We start from the raw sequence: 12240 nt of genomic DNA, 5'->3' as shown, positions 1-12240 counted from the left end.
AGGGTGCATGCTTTGGGAAATAGTATATGAGATTTTAAGTCCTATGTATATCCCTGCACCTGAGGAGCAGCAGCATTGCACTGGAGAGTAAAGAAGCTCCAGCAAACCTGTCCAAAACCCCAGACTGGTGGTGGTGACCTAACTGACAAAGAACATGACTCAGGAGTTGTAGTCAAGGTGGGGGAGCCAGGGCCCCTTTTCCCTAGCCTGACAAAGAAAAAGCTGGGATCTGTGGCATCAGTAGTCTGTTTTCCAAAAGAGCAGCAGTCAAGAGTTGTCTTGGGGAAGGGGATCCTGCCACTGCAACAGGACCAGGAAGATGCCATTTCTGGGACCCCTTGCCTCCAAAGAGTTAAAAGTTGTGGTAGGTGGATCCCCCTTCTCTGTCCCAGACAAGAATTATAGCAGCTGCAGGCACCCTCCCCTCAGCTCGGCAAAGAAACAAGAGCTGCAGCAGATAGGCCTCCCCTTTTTCCACCCTCAAGAAGAGGGGGATCTGTGGTAGTCAGGGCCTGCTATTCGTCCTGCCCAAAGAGCAGGAGCAGTGGCAATGGCTGTCTTCCTCCAACCCACCAGGAAAGCAGGAGCCAACAGCTGCAACTTCAAAAGTTCCTCTCCTCTTGGCCTGCCCGAAGAGCAGGATTGGCATTGGCTGTTGCCATCCCTGTCTCCTGTGGAGAGGGTGCAGGGAGCCCAGTGGCAGCCAGGAAAACTTCCCCACAACCCACCCAAAGGGTGGGAGCCAAAAAGAAATTTCAAGTTAATTTTTTAATGGGTTACAAAAAAAACCCAATATAAAACCCCAGTCTTTCCACAGCATTTTTCTTTTTAACTCAAATTACTAAAAAGATTGAATGACATAATACACCAGTGTAATAATAAAACTCATCCATTCTAGATGAGCATGTCACATACCTACAGGACCAAACTAGAATGCTGGTCCTTCATCTTCAAACTCTACTATTTTGTCTAAAAAAGCTCTTTCTCAGATGGCAATGGGTCTGATCCAACTCCCATTAAAGTTAATGGAAAAACTCCCATTAGTTTCAATAGAAATTGGATCAGTTCCAGTAGTAGGTTCATTAACTTCTCTGTAGATTAGCCACTAGAGGGCAACATGATCACATGCGTGCACACACGTTCCCCCTCCCCCAGCCCAGTACACTAAAGTCCTATCCAGGATCAAAGCTTTCTTGAACTAACTGCCACCAGAACCCATTGCCAGTTCCTGGTGCCCACAAATAAAATATAGTTCTCTTTTCATCCTTCCCTCTCCCTCATCGCCCCATAGCATTTCCTTTCTTCTCTTGCTTCCATATGGGTATGTATAATGGACTTTCATATACATAAAAAGATCAATTTTTGAAGTCAGTTCCAGAAATTTGGGGTGTATTAACTCCATATGAACAATAGATCTGGGCCTGGATAATAACCCCACACTTCAGAAATATACCATGGGTCAAATCCTATACTCCATTGTCAGGCAAAGGGAGTTTTTCCTGAGTCAAAATCAGGTTCAATATTCTGTGGATAAGTCTGAATTGCATTAAAAACACGGCAACATTTTTATTGAACACAGACCCCTTTAAATCATAATTTTCATAGTATCTCATCACTATTGTTTTTTTCAATAAGTTGCTCCCTTTTCTTGTTCCCAGTCAATTTAGTTAGTTGGATTTTATAAAATGCACATTTCTAGAGCTCTACATTTGACTGTATGGATTATAATTGCATAAAATACATTTTGCAAGAAAGAGAAGTCATGTAACTCTTTAAGATAATGTTTAATATTTATAGACAGACACTCCCTACCAGAATATAAGTAGGAAAACGCTATCTAATGTAGTCAGACATATGTCATCAAATTTAATTAATCTTGATTAAAATCCATAATTTAACACTGGAACAATTCCATAACCATTCTAAACCAGATTTAAGCTTTGATTTCTTCTCCTGAAGAGAATGATCTTTTTAAAACCATCTCTTTTAGAAACTATTGCTCTGATCATGCAAAGATTTGCAGACTTGCTTAACTTTGTGCACTGACTTGCCTGACTTCAATGGGACTATTCACCGTAAACACAGTTAAATTTGTGCATAAATCTTTGCAGGATTGGGGCTTAACCCGGAATTAAAAAATATTTTTTCCTTATCAAATCATTGAAGTAAAAATGTATCCTTAAAACAAGTCTTAATTTTGTAGTACATTTATGTTTTTCGATTTTAGTTTTTAATCCCTGAATTTTGTAAATTAAATAAGGAAATAATCTGATTCAAATTGAAAACTTGGTGGCCATTTGCTGAATTAAGACGTTGGGAAGTGGTGTTGGTTTGGGGAATTTTTCCACCACCATACCCATGATCAATCAATAATGGGCAGGGAGAGGAATGAAGAAAAGAAAAACACTAACATGTACATCACCAAAAACCAGAGTTTACATTATATAATTATGCAGAATATACAATACTCTTCATTGGTTTTCAAAAAGGGTCAAATTTAAACTCCAAGATCGTTTCCAATATATTCATAATTCCTCATGCTGGTTCTGAAATTCCTTTTAATACCAAATAGTCTTCACTTTATTTCTTGTCTAGTTTGCTAAAAGTCAGTTGTACAATACACTGAAATATGATGCCTAATTAGAGCAGAGAAAACACTTTCTATAGTTTCTGAATATATGGTGGATAGATTTCTAGAGGGTTTTTTTAATCTGTTCATTCCTTTATTTATGGAATTACATTGCATTCAAAATAGTATGTAATGATGTCTGTGATGACTAAACTGCAGGACCGAGGAGCTATATACATAGGGACTGAGCAACACCAGTAAAGTAAAAGCAGCAAAGAATCCTGTGGCACCTTATAGACTAACAGAGGTTTTGGAGCATGAGCTTTCGTGGGTGAATACCCACTTCTTCAGATGCATGTGACATGCATCTGAAGAAGTGGGTATTCACCCACGAAAGCTCATGCTCCAAAACCTCTGTTAGTCTATAAGGTGCCACAGGATTCTTTGCTGCTTTTACAGATCCAGACTAACACGGCTACCCTCTGATACTTGACACCAGTAAAGTAGTTCTTCTCCTTCCCCATGATATGTCATACCTGTAGAAATAGCAGCAGATCTCAGGTATATGGCCAGTGGTATCTGGTCTCCCATAGATGTCTGGACTGTTGTGGTTGTCTCTCCTCTATAGGCATATTTACATCTCAGTGGCACATGGAAAGAAATATAAATTCACAAATGTCCAGAATGGACGAGACTCAGAAATTGCTCAACTAGTAAAAATCAACTAGCTCTTATATATCACCTTTTCATCAGCAGACCAATAATAATAATAATTAATAAATAATAAATAGCCACAAACACTATCATTCAATGTAACCACCAACATTCTTCCAGATTTAGTGGATAAACTCCTTCTAACAAAGAGAAGGGGAAAGAACTTATTTGAAAGGAAGACTCCCCTTTTGCTATTGGTCCATACACTAAAAAATACAAGTTATCACAGCACGTTAATGATTTTGAAACTGAATGGCAAAGAACAAATCATTCTTTGCTATAAAAGATTATCACAAAACCACATTGCCAATTTCTGCATAGAAAGAAGCAATTCTTCAGTGTAACCAAGGTACATGCAAAAAATGGAGGAGTCATTTTTTAAAAAAAAATTCTCAGTTCATGAAGGACATTAAATATCAAAGTATTTTTAAAGTAGTCCCCTATAATGGTAGCAGAGCAGGAATAGGATTAAAGCAGTCAGTTAGGGCTCAGTGACAAGTGGAGTCAGAACAAAGTTAAAGCTAGTCTCCGTTACAACATGGTTAAAACAGTAGTGCATACCCAAGAAATAAAAAGACCTTCTATCCAGTTATCGCTGGGAGAAAGCTAGGTCCTGTCAACATTACAAATTTCAACTGTGTTGTAATCAGATCAAAGGTCAGTGTGATAACTATTTCCCCTGAGTCAGTTATATTTGTACTGTGGATAAGCCAGAGTCTCTCAGGCTCTGTCTGTTCTAGGATTTCTCAGGCCTATAATTGCCAACAGGTGCAGCTCCACCAGCAGTAGCATCATTGAATGTTTAAAGACTTCATGGTTAGATGGCATAGTAGTAAAGACACCCGAGCCTTGTCTACATTGTGGTTCTGCACCCACTGGGAATTACAGTTCCAAAAAATCCCAAAAATAACCACGTTTGTATCACCTTTCTTCCCCACAGTTTGACTGCACTCTTTTCAACAATGCCATGGTTTATGTCAAGTATCACAATACAGAGTCCTTGTTAATATATTCAGAGCACTCTGACTTGATAGAGGATTTATGCTTCTCACTTTGAAGAAGTATCATTCAATTACACTGATAGGAATCCTCACTATAAGACCACTTTGCCACTTCCAGACTGACTCATCAGGATAGATTCTGTCCCCTGCCTCGGCCTCTTTATATTGTGGTAGTGGCATACAGGAGCTTGGAAGCCCCACTATAGTGAATGTATCAGGAATTGCACAAAGAGTCTTTTTGGTCCATGCTACAATGGAGAGGTTAGGTTACTCTGGACTATAGAGCCTCTTCTAAATAAACATCATCCTGTCCAAAATATCCATTCAGCCATTGTAAGTTACAATAAAGGATATTAGATTCCAGATCATTTTTATATGCTCATCTCACAACATCACTTAAACACACACGAGTTATGTTCTGGACTAGTTTACCTGTTCTCATGCCTTTGTAGATCATGGGGGAAAAGGTAAACAGCTGAACTTATAGAAATTGCTACTGCACATAAATGTAATCGCTTTCCTTTCATAAGAAATGAGAATTTCTAGTTTGCCATTGAGAGTCTCAATCACAGCTCAGCTGCTGGCTACCTCCCAAGGTGCCTAAATTGCCATAGGTGGTTTTGCACATATCGTAAGTTCTGACATCATCCCACAGCTAACAAGCAGCTCAGAGCCCTAACATAAGCCAGAACTGGGGCAGCCGCAATGCAGGATACCCAAGGGAATGCCTCATTTGAGAATCTTGCCTGCAGGGCCTGAGCTGATAGGCATGTGTGCCCATCTGTCACAGGATATCAATAGGCACTCATCTGGGACATGGGAGACCTAGAATTAAATCCCTTCTATCGGATTTGGGACAGAGACTTGAACCTGGAGTCTCCCACATGAATGCTCTAATCACTGGATTACTGTGGGGATGGGGAGGTTAATCTCTTCAGGAAAAGGAGAATAAACGAACAAATGTTTAAGCCATTAAATTCTATAAGGGCTTAGGGTAAATGTGGATCAAGCCCTTTGCATCTCTCTCAAACTGTTATCCTCTTGTGATCAATACATTCCATATTAAAGGCACTGAGAGAATTGCAGTCAAAAAACCCAAACCCTATGAATAAAGGTTTTTCTTTTCTAAAAAGAACACTTTTGCTCTGCAAGAGGAAAACAAAAATTAACTTCTCCTGTTACTAGTGAGGAATTCTGCACAATAATTCAAATGTTTCTGTTGAACAATACAGCATCTGATGGTCTCTGACATGCCCTCTGTAAACAGTTTATATTGCTCTTTGCTCCAAGCTGTGAAATGTTTATGGCTGGTTCTTTTAAGCATGGCTCTTTGTTCAGTGTCAAGACCCCAGGCCTCATTTTGGTAATCCTCAATACAGGACAGGATCAGTTACAAAGACTTATTCTTTACCACAGTTTAAAACTCAATTAAAAAAAATACTATCACATTAGAAGTGTTTCAAAAGTTGATCAAGATCCAGTTGGGTTTATTCTGCTCAAGAAAGATTTTTCTCAGTTAGTTTAAGACTATTGTTTGGTTTCGCCTTTCTTAGTAGAAATAATATTAACCTGCAATAATACTGTTTCTGTAAAGAAAAAAGCCTTTGAATAGGTTCTCTCTCTCCACCCCCACCCCCACCAACCACTATACCAGTTTCACTTACATCCTGTGTTTGTTCAATACTTTCAGAAGCTATAGTACAATTTCTTTGCCATGGTTACCACAGTTATCTAAGATACATACTTATACAGCCCTCATTACCATAGTATCTGAGCACCTCACAATCTTTAACTTCTTTATCCTCACAACAGCCCTATAAGATAGGGAAGTGCTATTATCCCCATTTTTTTAAATGGATGAGGAACTGAGCCACAGATAGATTAGGGGCCAGATTTTGAGAGGTATTTATGGGGCCTAAAGCTATCAAGTGGGGTTATCTGCCTTTTTCGGCACCTAAATTCATCTCCAAATCTGTCTCTGCAGACTTGCCCAAGGTCACACAAGAAGCCTGTGGGAGAAAAGGGACTTGAATGACAATCACCATAACAACTGAGCCACCCATCCTCTCCAACTACAGTACTATCACTCTACTGCCTTGTTTTCTGTACATAGGAAGGAAAAGGAGGACTTCCCTCCTACACAAGAGGGTTGTGATGATACATACATTAGAGATTATGGGGTGCACAGATACTACAGTAATAGGAGCCATATGAATATCTAAGACTGAGACGGAAACCTTGTGGAAAAAACTTCATTTTTTCAGGAAAATGTGCAAACACACATAATATTGGTCCTGCTAAGCAAGAAAGCATTTCCTTTATGCATTGAATGTGAAAATTTGGGATCCTATTCTGCTGTTCTTGGTATCCTCATAAAAATGAGATGTTGAGGGGTGTGTTTGTAAATTAAGGGTAGAATAATTCATTTGCCTTATGGCCTTTATTTTCTTTTGGGTCAAGAGGGAGAAGTAGAAAGACTAGATAGCTGAATATGAAGAAAATTATGAATGAGGACATTGAGTTCTGCTCTGGAAATCCTGTTGTCTTTGCGAACTTTTTATTTCAGTAACACGTCAGGAGAAAATATATGTTTGGATTTTTACTGATTGTCTCCATAGAGATCAAATCAAGTACATGTCTGCATCATAAAAATGAGAACATCCACTGTCCACTTAAAAAAAAAATCTCCCCATGCCAGCTGCTGCTATTACTAAGAAAGCAACTTTCAAAGTTTCAGCTTTATCTGGGCTTGTCTACATCAGAAAGTTGCAGCGCTGGTGAGGGAGTTACAGCGCTGCAACTTTGAAGGTGTACACATCTGCAGGGCACCACCAGCGCTGCAACTCCCTGTTTGCAGCGCTGGCCGTACTCCCGTTTTGTCTCGGGTGTAGAGGATCCAGCGCTGGTGATCCAGCGCTGGTAATCCAATGTAGACAGTTACCAGCGCTTTTCTTGACCTCCGTGGAAGGAGGAAGCCTCTGGTAATCAAGCTGGTTTCCTTTCCCGGTTTGCTCTCTCGGTCCCGGAGCCACCCAGCAAACCGCAGGGAAGGAGACCTGCTTGCTCGGGGTTCCGGGACCGAGAGAACAAACCGGGAAAGGAGACCAGCTTCGCCGCGGTTTGCTCTCGCGTTCCCGGAGCCACCCAGCAAACCGCAGGGAAGGAGACCTGCTTGCTCGGGGTTCCGGGACCGAGAGAGCAAACCGGGAAAGGAGACCAGCTTCGCCGCGGTTTGCTCTCGCGTTCCCGGAGCCACCCAGCAAACCGCAGGGAAGGAGACCTGCTTGCTCGGGGTTCCGGGACCGAGAGAGCAAACCGGGAAAGGAGACCAGCTTCGCCGCGGTTTGCTCTCGCGTTCCCGGAGCCACCCAGCAAACCGCAGGGAAGGAGACCTGCTTGCTCGGGGTTCCGGGACCTAGAGAGCAAACCGCGGCGTTCCCGGTTTGCTCTCTAGGTCCCGGAACCCCGAGCAAGCAGGTCTCCTTCCCTGCGGTTTGCTGGCTGGCTCCGGGACCGAGAGAGCAAACCGCGGCGTTCCCGGTTTGCTCTCTCGGTCCCGGAACCCCGAGCAAGCAGGTCTCCTTCCCTGCGGTTTGCTGGCTGGCTCCGGGACCGAGAGAGCAAACCGCGGCGTTCCCGGTTTGCTCTCTCGGTCCCGGAACCCCGAGCAAGCAGGTCTCCTTCCCTGCGGTTTGCTGGCTGGCTCCGGGACCGAGAGAGCAAACCGCGGCGTTCCCGGTTTGCTCTCTCGGTCCCGGAACCCCGAGCAAGCAGGTCTCCTTCCCTGCGGTTTGCTGGCTGGCTCCGGGACCGAGAGAGCAAACCGCGGGGAAGCTGGTTTCCTTTCCTGGTTTGCTCTCTCGTCCCGGAACCCCCCTTGAAGCCGCCCAACAGCGCTGCAGTGTGGCCACATCTAACACCACTTGCAGCGCTGGTTGCTGTAAGTGTGGCCACTCTGCAGCGCTGGCCCTATACAGCTGTACTAATACAGCTGTAACAACCAGCGCTGCAAAATTTTAGATGTAGACATGGCCTCTGAAATGCATACGTCTCACGCTGGCCCTCTGATATCTCTCATGGATGTCCAACTGTCAGATCAGCTTCAACATGGTTAAAACAGTACTTAATCTCTCCCCTTCCCCCTCACTTGCTTTCTCAATCACCCTGGATAACACAACCATCCTGTCTATCCCTCAGTCCCATAACCTGGGTGTCATCTTTTACTCAGACTTCTCTCCAGGTTCTCACATCCCAACTTCGTTGAAATATTGCCAGTTCTTGCTGTGTTACATCTCCAAGATGCAGTCTCTCTTATCATCTCTTGTCTTATACTCAGACTGTAAACTCTTTGGGGGTAGAGATCAGGTTTTTTGTTCTGTTTTTAATAGTGCTTAGCACAAAGGAGTCCTGATCCATAACTGGATCTCTTATGCACTATGAGAACTGCTTTCTCATTATTTATTTGTATTATCTCTGACAGTTGGGCATAACTTGGACACCAATGCAGAGAGGTATCAGGTGAAATTGAGCACAAAAAAATAAAACAGATGCAATGTGAAGAGAGCAGACACCACCTGAGCTGTGGTAGTAGATAAAATGAACACTGAAAGGAATAGAAGCTACATGAAAACAAAGCAGAATGGAAACCATTGACATTAAATGAAACATCAGCATGAACGAAAAAAGCAGAGAACACAGACAGATTTTGACACAGTAGTGGGTGCACTTTCCACGAGTGCATCCTAATGGCAGGGTGTAGTACTGCAGTCCTTTTTCTCACTCCAGCTGCCCATAACAGAGACAGAGCAAGCCTGGAGCATGGTGTATGGTGCAAGACCTGAAGCCTGAACCACAGTCAGCAAAGCCAGGCCATGCTATGAGCAAAAATCAGGCCCTGTCATAAAGCAGACACTTGCTTACAAGTTCACTGTCTGGTACATGAACATAGCTAAAATACAGGCACTCCTGAGAAGTAAGCATGTAAGCACATTCCAGGAGGCTAGAACAGGTACACCCCAACATAAAGTTCTCAAGTAACAGCACAATCCTGGTACAGGAACACACCGACCCAGGTAAGATAAGGACAGGACAGAATAATGAGTGGGGATGTTTTGTTCAAACCAGCAGGTACAAAGTGTAGAGTGGATAACTAATCATATCAGGAGTATAATACACAACTTGTTTGACTTCTCTTTTAATACATTTTAATACATAGGAGGAGCACTTTCGTCCAGGGGCAGCAGAAACTCCTGTTGCTAACTAAGCTGGTCCATTATCGCAGGCATACATGTGTTAACATACTGAGCACCAAATTAAATCAATGGGCAGCAGGTTTAAAACAAATAAAAGAAAATTCTTTGCACAGTGCACAGTCAATCTGTGGAACTCCTTGCCTGAGGAGATTGTGAAGGCTAGGGCTATAACAGGGTTTAAAAGAGAACTGGATAAATTCATGGAGGTTAAGTCCTTTAATGGCTATTAGCCAGGATGAGTAAGGAATGATGTCCCTAGCCTCTGTTTGTCAGAGGGTGGAGAGGATGGCAGGATTACCTGTTAGGTTCACTCCCTCTGGGGCACCTGGCATCGGACACTGTTGGCAGACAGGATACTGCGCTGGATGGACCTTTGGTCTGACCCAGTATGGCCAGTCTTATGTTCTAATGTTATGGTCTTAGTGTATCGAGAACCTTCACCACTGAACTGAGTCTTTCTGGGGAGTAGTGCAGAGGTCCGCTGAACCAGCTATCTGCACAGGGCTGACACAGCATAAGGAGAGAACACACATGCATGTCAACTGACAACAGTGCTTACTGCAGACTGCTGGCTGATATTGGTGGGTCTTCCATGGCTTGGCACTTGGGCCAAGTCACAGTCTAAATGAACCCCTGCTAGGTAGTAAGGAGTCCAGTAAATTAACAGTACCATTGCCTAGCTAGGATCTTCAGTCCCAGCTCTGGGCTATTTAATTTCAGCCCTTTCTTCAGACTCCCAAATAAGAACCAGCCCTTTCTTGGTGTTTACACCACTTTATCTGTGGCCTATAGGGGAACCTGGAGCCCATTAATAATCTAGACCTATCAGACATTTCAGCAAAGCACTACCCCCACAAAATCCTACCTCTCTACCTCAGCACTGATGTGTGTGTGGGGGGTGATGTTGCAGTCCATATGTTTTATGGAAATATGCCTATGAGTGTAAATATAATGTAACTGGAATATGCTTTATGCATTATAAAGCTTATAATCTACTGAGTGTGTTCAACCTATTTGTATGAATGTATCATTCTTGCATCAGAAGCTAGAAATATTAAGTATTACTCTGAAGTCCTATTAAAATTATGCAAAGTATGGGCCATTAATAATGGCTTGGAATCTTGATGGCTCCTATTGCCTAGGACAATTGGTTGTAAATGGCTCTGTTTACTTGTAAACCTCCCTGTGTTTGTGTGAGTCGGGCTGGGAAGAATGGAGCCTTGGGGTCTCACAGGACATGTGACCATGTCACCTAGTACAGGAATCCATCTTAAACCTGGTGCTTTTCCATTTAGAAGGAGGGTGGGGACCCAGAGATACAAAAGATTCGCGCCTTGTGCCAAAGCTATAAGCGGTCAGTCATGAGAAATCCCCTAGTTACCACCTGAGCTGGAACAAACAAGAACTGTACCAGGGAAAGGATTGGGCCCAGACTAGGAAGGAGTCTAGTCTGTGAAAGAAGCTTATTGGAACATCTCTGAGGGCAAGATTTACCTGTACTCAGTTTCTTAAATATATTAGGATTAGACTTACGTGTTTTGTTTTGTTCTATTTTGCTTGATAACTTACTTTGTTCTGCCTGTTATATACCTCTCTGGTCACTCAGTAATAGACTTAAAGGTGGCAATTTTGCAACAGAAAAACTTCAAAAACAGACTCCAACGAGAAACCGCTGAACTTGAATTAATATGCAAACTAGATACCATCAATTTAGGTTTGAATAGAGACTGGAAATGGCTGAGCCATTACACAAGTTGAATCTATTTCCCCATGTTAAGTATCCTCACATCTTCTTGTCAAACTGTCTGTAATGGGTTATCTTGATTATCACTACAAAAGTTTTTTCTCTTAATTAATTAGTCTCTTAGAGTTGGTAGGGCAACTCCCACCTTTTCATGCTCTCTGTATGTGTGTGTATATATCTCCTTACTATATGTTCCATTCTATGCATCCAATAAAGTGGGCTGTAGCACATGAAAGCTTATGCTCAGATAAATTTGTTAGTCTCTAAGGTGCCTGTATTCCTGTTATTTTGACATTGGGTTATTTTAGAAAATGTTAAGAGCAAATAAGCTGGTTAGATTTTTAAAAAAAGTTTCTAATGTACAACAGTGTGTTGATTTTAAACATGCTTCTCAGTGTCCCAGGAGCAGATGAACATTTAACAATCTTTAAATCAAACAATTTCTCATGTTAAAAAAGAAGAGCTGAATTATAAAGAATATAACATTGCCATATAACGATGGGATAGCTCTAAAATAGCCATGCTAGAAAGGCTTAGCATCTCCCCCGACATAGCACTGTGCAAACTAGCACCTTGCTGATGTAACTTATGTCGCTCAAAGGGATGGTGTTTTCACAGCCCTGAGTAACATAAGTTATGCCAACAAAAGTGCCAGTGTAAACATAGCCAACTTAGTAGTAGCATTTTGTCCAGTGAAGGTGTCATAAACAGATAGTTAAGGGTTAGTGTCTCTTTTACCTGTAAAGGGTTAACAAGTTCAGTGAACCTGGCTGACACTTGACCAAAGGACCAATCGGGGGACAAGATACTTTCAAATCTTGGTGGAGGGAAGTCTTTGTTTTGTGCTGTTTGTTTTGTTCTTTGTTCTCTCTTGGGATTAAGAGGAGCCAGACATGCAACCAGGTTTCTCCAATCTTTCTGAAACAGTCTCTCATGTTCATAATAGTAAGTACTAACTAG

The sequence above is a fragment of the Gopherus evgoodei genome, chromosome 2, assembly GCF_007399415.2.
Source record: "Gopherus evgoodei ecotype Sinaloan lineage chromosome 2, rGopEvg1_v1.p, whole genome shotgun sequence".
In the NCBI taxonomy this organism is placed as follows: Eukaryota; Metazoa; Chordata; order Testudines; family Testudinidae; genus Gopherus; species Gopherus evgoodei.
This window is presented reverse-complemented; position numbering follows the sequence as displayed.